Consider the following 14659-nt stretch of genomic DNA (forward strand, 5'->3'; position numbering starts at 1 on the left):
GTCCTCGGTCTTTTGCTGTCTATTTGCGATAATACCCTCTAACTTAAAAAAATGTTTCAAAAAAGAAATAAAGTTAAACAATGTCAAAAATTCTTTTCCTTTCAGTTCAAAAATAAATCTCTTACCCAGTAAAATAACTGTATTTAAAACATTTGGACATCCATTACTTAAGTCACCAAAAATTATTGTTTGAGGGCACATTGACAAGACAAGGGAGTTTGAGGCTAACCATTTTTCCAAGATCATCCAAAACATAGCCACATATGGGCAAAACCAAAAAAGATGCAGCATATCTTTAATTTCGGTTGTACAGAAACGACAGTTTTGATCATCTTGTAACCCCCAAATGAAGAGCATTTTTCTTGTGGGCAAAATTTTATATAGAATCTTGATTTGGAAATATTGTGAATAGTCGAATAGTTTTTAACATTCGTGCGTTGATATGTCATTGAAACAATGAAAAATGCCCAGGGCCGAAGGATCTCCTGCTTAAAGACTGATGCGCACACTACGCAGATCTGGGGTAGGGCTTTGACATTTGCCCAAAAAATCATATTTGAACTTCGTTTGTTTATTAATATTAATATTCGAATATATTCGAATATTTATTGATAATATTTTGATCATTAAATGCCTCCAGTAAGACCTATATTAGTATCAAAAGAAAGTCGTTTTTCTGTTGTTCTATGTTCTGTCCACCAGAGGGCAGTGTATCAATCAATAGACAGAAAAGTGTTGACAGGTGGGCTCTCAAGTTGCTGGTCGTGGAGTGGTCGATAAGTTTAGTCTTACATATTTTACAAATAACTTTGTCCTTTCTCATTATTTTTCCTTGTTTCAGGAAACCAAAGAAGCGCCACACATTACTCCTTAAATTTTCCGGCGTGTATAGTTCTCCTTCCGCACTCGCAGCCTTTTGCTCCGCCATTGTTTTTCTGTGAAAGAGTGTAAACAGGCGTCAGGCGCTAACGACGTGATAACGTACAGAAGCCCCAGGTGATCAATGCTCATGAGCTCGCGTTTCACAAAACAGGCTGAAAAAAGCCTCGAATCTGGATTGAAAACTACGTTTTCAGGCAAACACATTTACCAAAAATAATGCTTATTATAGGTTCGAATATTTAGAAGCTGCCCGATATTCGTTCGAATATCTTTTTTTTTTTAATATTCGAATTATATTCGAATACCGAAGTTCGATGTCAAAGCCCTAATCTGGGGACACACTCTGCTTTAAATTACCTACTGTATATCATACTGCACTGTTCTGTATACCTGTCGATTTTTTAAATAAAAATGTTTTATTTGAAGCACGTAGATATCTTATATTTTTGGGAAGTCTGAATTCCAGTCACTACACATCTTATGAACGTGATGTAAAGTAATAACTTTATTTTTTTTTATATATATTTTTTTAAATGCAGCCTCTAAAACTAGAATGAAAAATATTTTACTATGTTCCACCTTCTCGGCTCTATTGAAAGTAATGAGCTTAATAGACATATTAGCGCCTCCATTTATCTCTGACCAATAGGTGTGCTTGTAATAATTGCTGTGACGACAGCTGGACACAATGTAACACATTAGCGACACATTTAGCATCCTCCATTTATCTCTGACCAATGGGTGTGTTTGTGGATACTTCACTCAAGTACATTGTCAGACAAAAGTCCTGCCCCCCACAGTACTTCACACAGCTGTTTGCTTTGAACAGAAAAACCAGTTCCTACAGTAGCTCTCCTCACACTTTTCAGTTCATAAGTGAAGAAATTTCGTCATGTTTCATGTAATAAATTTCACATGTAAGGGGAGCTGAACATATAGCCTCCATTCCACTCCAAGACACATGTGCCAGACGCATAGAGGCATGCGTAAAACACAGATTGAAACCACTTCATGATTTTTAGTTATTTTTTTAGTTCATTTTCGTTTCTTTTGGATTTTTGTGCGTATTACTGAGCCGTTTTGGTCCATGTTTGTAAGCCTTTTTTCCCCTGGATTATATTTTCTAAAGTTGCAACAATATAGTAATATAGTAATATATATTGTTTTCGTTTTTTTTCGTTAAGTAAAAATCAATCAATCCATTTTCTTTGAAACTATGAGATTGTAGAGCACCTAAAAACCAAAGCACCAGTTCACTGTAGCGATTTTCATACACCAGAGGTGATTGCTCTAAGACTGCAAGGGAAGCTCAGCTTCCCCTAAAATGTCACCCCAAAAAAAAAAAGTGGTGAAATATGTACTGCTGTGTGTACATTTCATTGACTAAATATGCGCTAGAAAGCCTTCATCTTTTGTTCAGAATCAGCTACTTATCACAGGTAACCGGCGCAACTTCCTTCTCATTCATCCCCGCAGCGCCACAGCGCTTTACACAGTCGGATGCTCAGCTTCTACTGACTTCAATGGGGAAGCATAGAGCGGGTTGTTCCACTGCAGCGAAACTAGATGCTCATTGGATAAATGCTGGGCTTTGTCCCGCCCATCGGACGCTCAGCGTCTCTGGGGGTCTATGGGGCAGTGGGCTGGCCCGGACGCTTGGCTTCTGCATGATGATTGGATGAGCTGTCTGAGGCGGAATCCTTTTTTGATTGACAGCTAAATGAGCGAATCAGCGAACATCCACCGGAGCATTTTCCAAGTTTTTCATTCTGTTGTTCTGAACTGATCCGGAGACTTTACCGATCCCCAGCGATTGTGTCTCTGTTAAAAACGACTAGCGTTGTGTTTGGTGACTCTGTTCTGTCACTCTGCGGTTTCTTTCCCCAACAAGCAGCGGCAGCTGCGGAGCTTCTCCCCCTGTCACAATCACTCACACTCACAGGCGGTCACACTTCACAGTAGCCTAAAAATGAGCTTCCCCTCCTTGAAAGACCAGCAGCCGCCACTGTCATACACACACCCAGTCTCGCTTTCAATAAAACACACTCGCATTCTATTACAATCAGTGAAATATATGAAAACACAATTTAAAACAGTTGACAGTTGTTGTTGCTCTAGTTTTTTGTTTGGATAAGTTTCATATTTAAAAGCGCAATGTTCAGCTGTCAGAAATTAAAAGCAGCCTCCTCTTGTTATATTTGCAGCAACACTGTTGCTTCAGGCTGTGATCAGCTTTTTTGTATCGCTCGTAGCCTACTTTCCATTAAAACAACCTGCTGCTCTTGGCTGAAATCAGCCCGTTGTGGCTCCATTCTACGATTAAAGTAGTATCAACAAAGTCACTGTTAACAAAATCAACATCTAATCTGTCCCTTCAAATTGTGTGTTTGGAGCAGCTGCAGACAGATGTGCATTAATGCTCCGCTCGTGAGTCCAGCTGCATCGGGTCCAGGCTGCTGGCACGAACGAAGCAGCTTAGAAACTGTTTAAACGAGCGATCGTGGGCTATAAGTGGATTGTTACATTCACGAGAACTTGCAGAAAATAGATATGAGACAATTTGCTCAAACTTGGAGCCAGACCGGCCAGGCTACAGGAGAGATCAAAAATATGGAGGGGGCCAGGACCCCCATGAGAACCACTGATCCTGTTGAACGTAACCACTGTGAAACAATAAAAAACAACAACATTGATCTGATTCACCGGCGTAGCGGTCCATCTCTCCATTCACTCTCTAGCTCTCTCGACCACAGCTGCAAATGAAGTAGCCTATGGCCTATGAACAGCGCCACTCTCCATTGCAGCTACGTTGTGGTCAAACGTGGAATTATCTCAAAATCTTTTGAGCTGAATTTCAGTACAATGCTTCGACCTAGTGGCTACAATGTGACCTACAATTTCACGCAACGCGTGAATCACGCTTTCCGCGAGGGAAACGTCCATTTGAAACTAGTACCCACTGTATGCTCCTTTCATTATGAAGGGGTGTGTGTCTCTGGAGGATGGGGGTCCACAGGTTCCTATTACCATTTTGCGTGACACTGCAGCCTCACAGTCTATCATTTTGGAGGGCGTATTGCCTTTATCTCACACATCCTCTGTCAGCTCTGACATCTTGGTTCAGGGGTTTGGCATGCAGTTTGTGGGGGGTGCCCCTGCATGTCATTCACTTGGACTCTGAGTTGGTTAACAGGCGTGTAGTTGTGGGCGTTAGTCCACAGTTCCCGATTGATGGAGTCTCATTTATTTTGGGCAACGACCTGGCTGGTGGCAAGGTGTTAGTTAACCCTGAGGTGACTGCTGTACCGTCTTTAGGATGATTTGACAATTGGAACAGAAATACCCAGAAGTGTTTTCAGTTTGTGCTGTCACTTGTGCCATGGCAAAAAGCTGGGCACAGAGCTCCTCTGACCAAGAAGAAATGGGTTTGGCTGACAGCTTTATGGTTAGTCCTGGTGACTTGTCATCCCCACCTGTGGATTCTTCCCCGAAGCCAGTTTTTTCTTTTCCTGTGAAGGAGCCAGGTTCAAAGGTGTGTATTAGAGCATGACATTTTTCGGGAATTCCCGCGGGTCACGTGATTCCCGTGGGATTCCCGCGGGATGGGAGTCAAAGTTTTATTAATCCCGTGATTGGGACGGGATGGGAATAAAAATCAACGGGAGCGGGCAGGAGCGGGAACACCATTAATAGACGATGATTTTCAGCCGTGTTAAACAACCAAAAGGACAGACACGTACATTTTTGTAGTCATCTTTCAGTGAGCCAAAACTATTTTGACTTGCGTTAGAACTACACATCCAGCAGTGCTTTGACTTCCGGCCGGGCCGGCCACTAAAAAACGGAGTGGGATGGGAGTGGGAGTAATTTTGAGTGGGAGCGGGATGGGAGCGGGAGTCATTCTACAGGAGTGGGACGGGATGGGATTTTTTTTTTTACTCCGGCCCGGGATTGGGATGGGATGGGATTTTTTCTCTGGGAGTGGGATGGGACGGGAGTGAAAATCCACTCCCGTGTCATGCTCTAGTGTGTATGTCCCGGGATCAGCTTCTGTTCAGCCGTGTTGTCACTGTCCAGTGCTGATTCCAATGACGCACAGGTTTCTCCAGTTTTCCACATCTGTCGCAGTCTCAGCATGAGGATGTGGTCAAGTTAATTGAGTCTAATCTGTCATTGTTTTCTGATGTGCCGACTTGGACCCACGTTTTGATGCACGATATTGACGTGGGGGATTCTCCCCCAATAAAACAACATATCATGTATGTCCCGATAAGCGTGTCCGTAGTTTACAAAATCAGGTAAACTACGTGCTCGAGAATGACATTGCAGAACCTAGCTATAGCTCGTGGAGCTCTCCATGTCTTTTGGCAGGTAAATCCGATGGCTCAGACCGGTTCTGCACGGACTTTCGCAAAGTCAACGCTGTCACAAAACCAGATTGTTTTCCTTTTCCCCGAGTAGATTTCAGTTTCAGTTTAGTTTATTTGAAAGGGACAATGCACATTAATAAACATTGTATATAAAAAAAACATACATGTAAATGCACTCCAATTAGCTTAAAAAGCTAGTTTTCATCGATTGTCCCTTTGCCAGTTTGTACAAGGCAACTTTTAAAAAGAACAACAATGGAATAAAATATTGTACCACATAGGGTAGACACAAACACACTACTGTCTGTAAATACATACATAATAAATACACATTTGGACTACAACAAGGTGATGTGTGCCCACGTTAATAATACACATTTGGACAACAATTCACATCGGACATCAATATCAACATCAATGCTCACATCTTTGGGTGTCTACAAGCCAGTTCTTAACATTTGCTTGGAATGAATGATATGATGGAGATTCTCTGATCGATTGTGGCAGTGTGTTCCATTGATGTGATGCTTTGAATGAGAAAACAGCCTGGCTGAAAGTGGTTTTCCTTAACGGGATTATGCAATCCTTTTTTGTCGCACATTGCGTAGTTCTAATAGCAGAGGATTTGAACTTAATAAAACTCGATAGTGGAGGAGGAGCTGAGCCTTGCATGATCTTGTATACCTGACAGACGTTTTTGTATGTAATTAGGTTGTCCCAGCTCAAAAGTTTATACTTTTTCAGGATATGGCAATGGTGATGTCTAAAGGGTTTTTTGTCTAGTGTTTAAAGTGCTTGTTTGTAAAGTGATTCCAAACGTTTTAGAGCAGTGGAATGAGCGTTTGACCAATTTATCAGACAGTAGGTGATGTGCGAAATGATCATAGAAAAAAAGTATACTTTGGCTGCTTCGGTTGACAGGGAGTCTCTGATGGACCTAAAGTTTGATAAACTGAACTTTATTTTATTACTGACTTTCTTTATGTGTGTTTTGAAGCTGAGAGTTGAGTCAATGTGTACTCCTAGATATTTGTATTCAGTGACAACTTGTAGCCTCTGACCATTGATAAAAATGTCTGGTTCTAAATTTGTTTTGTTATTTTTGGAAAAAAGCATACAAACAGTTTTTGAGAGATTTAGCTGTAGACAGCATTGGTTCAGCCAGGATGTTATTCTTACCATAGCATCAGTCAACTTGGACGCAACCTGCCCCACCGTCTCCCCATGACCAAGGATGACTGTGTCATCAGCGTACATTAGGATGTCACATGAATCACACATAGAAGGTAGATCATTGATGTACATGCTGAACAGGAGTGGACCTAACACGGAGCCCTGCGGAACGCCAGTTGTTAACTGCAGGAAGTTGGAGCTACTGTTGTCCTTTTACCATTTGTACCAAGTTAAAACCATCCGTTATTTGCTTCAATTGTTTGCTTGCAGTTTTATCTTCCCAGTTTAGGTTTATGTCGCCCATTACAATGACTTCCTTCTTGAAGTCACACTGGCGTAGTATGTCCTTGAACTTGTCAAGGAAACTAATGTTGGACGATGGGGGACGGTAAATGGCTATCAGAGTGAAAGACATCTGAGGTGCAAGATTCACAACAGGCCTAAACACTTCAGGTCATTCGAACTCTGCCATTTAATTTCACTGCATTGAATAGTGTCTCTTACATAGACAAGAACTCCCCCACCTTTCCCCTCAGCTCTGTCCTTTCTATACTCCACATAACCCGGAACTGTAACATCAGCCAAGGCGGAATTTTTATGAAGCCAAGTCTCTGATAAACAAATAAAATCTAGATTTGACTCTGACAAAAGGTGATTAATCTGCTCACATTTAGATTTCAAGCTACGTATATATTTAGGTGTCCACCTAATATACCTTTTGGTTTTGCTTTAGAGTCCCAGATTATTCTTGAGTTGTTTACCGTCTGAAAGACTTTCCTCTTCTGATTCATACGGATTGCACAGATGACTGTGTTGATCATGTTGGTGCTGCCAATTGTGTGACGACGCTTGACCTGCTAAAAGGCTATTGGCAGGTGCCACTGACTCCTCGGTCAAAGGAGATCTCTGCCTTTATGACCCCTGACGCGTTCCTGCAGTACACATGATGCCATTCGGAGTGCGTAATGCTCCTGCCACATTTCAGTGTCTGGCGAACACAGTCTTGTCTGGTCTGTCAGGCTGTGAAACTTATTTAGATGATATCGTAGTCTATTCATCATCTTGGACTGATCACATACATCAGCTATACGCAGTGTTCAGGAGGCTGCGTGACGCCATCTCTGGGGTGCTGCATTTGAGAATTTTGTTTTTAATGCTGTCTGGACCACAAGCTTTCCTCGGCCGGAGAGGTTTTGTCTGTGTGGTCAATTCTTCCCAAGTAATTGGGAAATCAAGGGGGTTTTGTATGTCTTTAATTATTTCTTCTGATGTTTGGAGTTTTTCTTGTATAATACATTGATCTGAATTGATTTGATTTATTGGTATGTCTTTGTACAGATTTTCAAAATGTGCTCTCCAGATGTCACCATTTTGGATAATGTCTGTTGCTTTGTGTTGAACTTGTTCCACATATCCCAGAATTGATTTTGATTAATGGCATTCTCAATATCTTCAAGTTTCATGTGGGTATAATTTTGTCTTTTCTTCCCAATTGTACATTTATATTTCTTTAAAATTTCATTGTATCTAATGCCTAGGGCTGGGTTGTTTGGTTGCCGATGTTTTTCATTTGCTTTTTTTCTCAGGTCTTTTCTGATGGTCTTGCATTCTTGATCAAACCATTTGTCAGTGTTTTGCCTTTTAACAGGGATCCGTTTTTGTTTTATGAGGTCAGCTTTAATAGCTGCCTTATGAAATATCATATTGATATCATCAATGGCCTTGTTTACACCATCTCTGGTATAGACATATTGGTTTTGGTCATATTGATATGTTATTCATCAGATCAGGTGAGTTTAAGGCCATGAGGAATTTGTCTCCACTGTCTGGGGCCCATCTGTAAGTAGGATTTAATTGAAACAGCTTGCTGGGTTCCCTTTTTGTGTCACTCATTTGATCTGAGAGTTTAAAGAACACATTTATTTGGTTGTGGTCTGAAAGGGGGGATTGCTGTCTGACAGTGAATGCACTGATAGTGGAGGGGTCCATGTTAGTGATTGCATAGTCTACTACACTAGACCCAAGAGCTGAGGAGTATGTGAATCTCCCTAAAGAGTCCCCTCTGAACCTACCATTAACTATGTCAGGCCTAGGGCCCGACAGAGATGCACTATCTCCCTGCCACTTTGATTTATTTCAGAGTCAAGGTTGTTCCGACGGGTGGTGGTTGGTGTGGTAAGCAGGGGGCCCTGACCAAATACATGGTTGTTGCCCTGTGGGTCCATGACATCAGGTTCAATTCCTGTTCGTCCATTCAGATCTCCAGTTAGAAGCACATTTTCCTGGGCGTGGAAGTAGGCAATATCTGAATGGAGAGTGTCAAAAATGTCTTGATCTAATCTCAACCAAATGTGTGATTTACCCTGTTTTACTGGTGAGATCTGACAGCAAAGATCTCCTTTATACCACACCAAGATCCCCCCCGATGTTCTGTCCTTGCGTATGTTTTTTAATTTTATAGAGGGCACCATGACTTCATTGTGCAGGTGCTGTTGCATAGTTCTGCTGTTGTGGGTGGGGAGGCGGACCAGGGGCAGGTGCTGTTGCATAGCTCCGCTGTAGTGGATGGGGAGGGGGACCAGGGGCAGGTGCTGTTGCACAGTTCTGCTGCTGTGGGTGGGGAGGGGGACCAGGGGCAGGTGCTGCTGCATAGCTCTGCTGTAGTGGATGGGGAGGGGGACCAGGGGCAGGTGCTGCTGCACAGCTCTGCTGCTGTGGGTGGGGAGGGTGAGGTGCTGCTGCATAGTTCTGCTGCCGATGCTGTAAAAGGGGATGGTGGGCAGGGACTGAGGAGGGGGAAAGTAGCCTCCTCTGGTTGTGATTCACAGTGGTGAGGTGGTGGGCGTGTGGGGAGTGGGAGGTCCAGGCTGAGCTGTTGTGTCTCCTCACAGCAGGGGGTATGATCCTGGGGTGGTGATGGAAAGGAGGAGGTCTTGGATGGTCTCTGAAGCTTCTAGTAGAAGAGGGGGTGGAAGGACTGCTTCCTAGGGACGTGTCTTTGAGGGTCTTTGCAAAGATCTTCACCTTCTCTCTGTTAAGATGGAGCCCATCATAGAGGTCCCAGGTGCCAATTGTTGGGTGGAGGGCCAGGTGGATGTTGGGTAAGGTGGCACATCCTCTTCTGATCTCCATATTGATGTCATGGACGACATGAGGAGGGGTGTCTGTCCTAGGTAGCAGGGTAGAGATCACAATGCGGGTGTCAGGGAATTCCACCATCTTCCTCACTGCCTCAGCAGTGTGCATTCGGACGCTGTGCAGGTCATTTGTTCCTGTGTGGATCACCAGGCATTGAGGGCTCCTGAGGGTCTCCTTTTTTAACAGCTTCATTGCCTGGCCTGTGGTGCTGCAGCGTTTTGACAGCACTTTTTTTACCAGGAAAAAGCTTGTTTGTGTCCAGGAATTTCCCCTTTGAGACAGCCAGCAGGACCACTTGTGGAGCTTGTTCTTCTGGCTGAGTGGAGGGAAGCTGGGATGGGCAGAGCTGGTTGTTGGCAGCTGGCTGTGTGGGTGTATCAGGAGTTGCCAGGGTGTTGTTGGGCTGGTTGCAGAGCAGAGACAGTGGGACAGATACAAGGCAGGGGTTTGGGACACTGGCAGGGAGAGTCTGTGTCTCTGTAGTTGTTATTGTGGGGACTGCAGAGAGTTGGTCTGTCAGGTGTTGGGCTTTCTTGGTGAAGCTCCTTACTCTATTCTCAGCATCCTCCTTCACTTTGGCTAGCTGAGCACGGAGCACTGTTCTCCTGTTTTAGTGCCTCTACACTTCCTCTGAGGTCAGATGCCAAGACTTGGTTGTCTCTCTTGAGTTGCTGGAGCTCCTCATGAAGCTGCTGCACAGTGTTGTCTTGGTGGTCAGACAGCCTGGCCTGGGTCAGCTCTTTGAATTCAGCAAAGTCCAGCTCCAGCAGGGCCATACTCTCCTTTAGCTGGTTGGAGGAGCTGGCAGGTGTGGGAGGGGAAGAGATGGATAAGGTGGTGCAGTTCTCTGTTGGGCTGTCATCTTCACTGTCAGATCATGATCTTTCCTTTGGTGTAGTATGTGATGGTGAGCAGAGGGTCATCCTTTTATTTATTTATTTATTTTATTTATTTATTCATATGCACAATGATAAAAAACAAGAATTATATTTAATAATACAAAGGCAAATAATTGTGCAGGAGAGGAAAAGAAGCCCAAAGGGCTTATATGAAATCCTCCCCCTCAATATAAAATCACTTAAACAAATTAGCCAATAGAAAAAGAAAAAAAACAAGACAAAAAACACAATAAACAAACAAACAGAGAGAGAAAAATATCCATAAAATTACACATTCATTTCAATTATACTAGACATGAGTATTATTTTGCCTGGATAGAAGATATCTCACCAGACTAGTCCTAAACATTTTGTAGGATGATATTAGCTTAAGAGACCTATCTAAAGAGTTCCAGAGTTGGGGGCCATGGAATTTGATCAAAGATTTATGACTGGAGGTACGACAAAGAGGTAAATGAAAGTTCTTCAGGCTTCTCACTGAATAAGAGTGAATATCTGATGATAACAAAAAAAACTTATGAAAAGTGCCTGGAATGTCTTGTTTGTAATAAATGAAATTAAACATAAACATACATGTTTGAAACATATTAATAGAAAAAATTGATAAAAGTTTAAATTTGCTAAATAAGGGTGCAGATGGCGCTTGATTAGTAGAATTTGAAATCATTCTCAAGGATCTTTTCTGAATTGAGAATAACTGATTAAGGTACGAGGAATATGAAGCACCCCAAACAATGTTACAGTATGTCAACTATGGATAAATTAAACTGTGATATAATGTCATAAGACAGGACTGATTAACTAAGGAAGAGACTCTTCTGATAATGCCATAGGACTTCATAATTTTTTTGCATACATGCTCAATATGGTTTCCCCAGGACAATCTTTCATCAACTAATACATCAAGAATTTTAGCACGAGACTTGTTTGATTTCAATGTTATTAATTTGCAGCTTTGAGTCCTGCTTAGGAAAAGTTTTATTTTTGTTTCTAAAAAGTATATAATTTGATTTGTTTACATTCAAGGAAAGCTTGTTCATCTGAAACCATCTTGAGACGTATTCCAGCGTGGTATTGGCATTTCTGATTAGACATCCAAAGTCAGAGTGAGACATGGCAAAGTTAATATCATCCGCAAATAAAATGGGCAGAGAAGACTCAGACATTACGGCGAAATCATTAATAAAAATTAGGGGTGTCACGATTCTCCAAATCCTCGATTCGATTCAATTTTCGATTCTAAGGTCACGGTTCGATTCGATTCTCGATTTTTACATTTATTTTTTTTAAAGCACAGGTTGCTGCCATTTTTAGACTAGACTTTTATGCAATATAATATCTGACCTTTGTTAGCAACGTACCACACTACATTGTCAAATTTAAAACATTTATTAGCAACATAATGTAACAATAACTTATATCTTCAGTCAATTGGAAACTTAAACAAAATAACCTGCCATCTAGTTTCTCTTTTGTAACTGCAGTCTTCTTCACAGAAGATGACATTCAAGTTCACAACGAAACAAACAAAAGAATAAAACAGCCAAGTCCACAGTCATCTCTGAACAATTAAGTATCTTAACAAACTATTTCCCAACATTGGAACATATACAAGGTGCGTAAAGTGTGAGTGGGCGAGCGAGAGTGAGGGAGCGTGCGTACGTGCGGACAGTGAGTGAATGGGAGAGGAAGGAGAAGAAAGGAGTAGCAGTAGCAGCGACAGCAATAAAGTGTTCAATATAGGCTGCAGTTTGGCTGAATAAAGGCGACGGCTCCTCGAGATACAGCAAAGCTCCCTGTTATTATTTCCCCACCAGCTTAACACGTGAAAGGGGGTTCACCCCGAAGATAAACAGAAACTTCGGCCCTGGAGGAAATCATCTCCCCTGTGCTTCCCGACCACGGTCTGGGAGCCGAACAGGAATGGTGTAACACCATGCTATCGTTTGACTGGCTGTAGCTAATAGCTACTGGCTTAGCTAGTAGCTAAGTTAGAGGAGGTTGACTCGCAGCACTTCAACACGTGTGTGTTTTTTTTTTAATGTGTACTGCCATGTTCGTAGTGTTTTCCCGTGGCCGGGTATGGTACACGCACATAGCATATCTTACACACTGTGGTCTCCTTAACTGACCGGGAATGCAAAATATTTCTATACTGGTGATTTAAGAAAAGCAGGAGCTGCTTCAAGCTCCGGTGCATAACTTTGCGTAGCGTGCGTGCACACTGCGTATCGTCGATCCTCTCTTTGACTTCGATGCTCGAGACCATGACGTAATTTCGATCGATTTCGATAAAAAATCGAAATCGTGACACCCCTAATAAAAATTAGAAACAGAAGGGGCCCAAGAATTGACCCTTGAGGCACACCATAGTATAGTTTTGCTTTCTTAGATTCATGACCATTAATACAAACATATTGTTCTCTGTTACAAAGGTAATCACTAAACCATTTGATCACAACATCTTGAAGACCATATCGGTGGAGTTTTGACAGGAGAATATCATGGTCAACTGTGTCAAACGCTTTTGAGAGATCAAAAAAAATACCAATAGCAAACATAATTTTGTCCAGAGCTGTAGAAATTTTATCAATACGTTGCAAAAGAGCCACATATGTTGAGTGCTTTTTGCGAAAACCATATTGGTGTTTGTACAATATGTCATTATCATTGAGGTGTGAAATAACTCTTGTGTAAACTAACTTTTCCAGGACCTTGGAAAAGCACGGTAGGATAGAAATCGGTCTATAATTGTTAAAAACACTGGGTTCGCTTTCTTTAAAAAGATGTAAGACCTTTGCCACTTTAAGATCACTAGGGACTACCCCAGTCTTTAGTGACACAGCAAAGACATGTGTTAAAGGTTTACTAATGAAGGGAACTACTTCCTTTAGGAGCTTTGCCTTGATTTCGTCGTGACCCACTGCTGAATTATTAAGATTTACAATGATGTCAATCACTTCATTAACTGTGGGTGGTTCGAAGTTTTGCAGGGCAGGGAAGACACCAGTAATATTATCTGTAGGGCAGTTATTAGATGGAGAGATTTTCTTGGCAAAGGTGCTACCAATATTTATAAAGAAATTATTACATTCATTTGCTATGTCAGAGAGATTGGAGAATGTGGACTTGCCATCAGTAAATTGGGATGTAAATTTTGCAGGTGCCTTTTTCTTGTTTAATAGTTCACTAATAATAGTCAAGGTGTTCATCTTTAAAGATCTTTAATCTGCCTCCTGAGCCGATGCCCTCACTGGATACATATGCATAATTGTTGCACAGAGTGTCTTTCCAGATATAGATGGTATCAGTGAAGAATATGAGGTTGTTCTTCTTCCTTCCTTCTTTGTGTTGAGCGTAGTCAGTGAAGAGGACTTCTGGATTTTCAAGTAGTGTCTTCTCCTTGTGTTTCTCCCTAGCTGCTGCACTCTTACATTTAGCAGGGTATTCAACCTCCCTGCTCTCTGTTCTGAGCTGCCTTCTGACCACTTGACGGCAACCACTTGTTTACTCCACAGGGAGCTAGGCTAACTGTTTGCTTTGTTAGCTTTTCTAGCCTTTAAACACAGTTTTTTTTTGTTTGTTCTTTTTTCTTCTTCTTGTCTTCATAGAATATCTCTTTTGTTATCGTCTTTAGTACAGTTTCTCCTTGGGAATGTTGGTAACAGTGGCAGGTAGTAGCCTAGTTAGCAGTTGACAGCAAGCTACACGGTTGACAGCTAACTAGTTGACAGCTAGTTGTTTTGATGATTTGAAAAATTTATCCAAAGATGATATTTTTTTCTTCTTTTTTGCTGATTAATGTTGTTACTTCTACTTTAGAGTCCTTTCTGAAGAATAGTTGAAGGTTCTTTTGCAAAATGTCCCACTTTTTAGGTCCAAGTTCGAGATATATTCAGGAAAAAGTTTTTGATGCAGCTTCTTCTCATGGAATCTCTCTCTCTGTTGCTCTCTGGCGCCCTCTCTTCCTTTTGGCTGTTTCTTTCGGGAAGACACACCTGTCCAAGTGTGTTGCAATTACCTGACAGCATTTAATGGGGATTGAATAGAAGCCTCGCTCTTTGTTTCTACCTTAATTTGTTGTCTGAGCGTCCTTTTGAATATGTTACATCCTCTCTGCGAGCATTTTCTATTAGAGGGTCCGTAACAATCACTGCTGAGAAACCACCATTGGTTATTCTGTGTAAAACTTAGAAT

General features: G+C 41.8%; 1 protein-coding gene across 5 annotated transcripts in view; it reads left to right on the forward strand.

Moving 5' to 3' along the window:
• Positions 1–14659, forward strand: part of st3gal3a (ST3 beta-galactoside alpha-2,3-sialyltransferase 3a) — a 219199-nt gene that overhangs the window by 42061 nt on the left and 162479 nt on the right. The gene's annotated exons all lie outside the window — the stretch shown is intronic.

This window comes from Pagrus pagrus (assembly GCF_965226575.1).
Source record: "Pagrus pagrus genome assembly, chromosome: 6".
Taxonomy (NCBI): Eukaryota; Metazoa; Chordata; class Actinopteri; order Spariformes; family Sparidae; genus Pagrus; species Pagrus pagrus.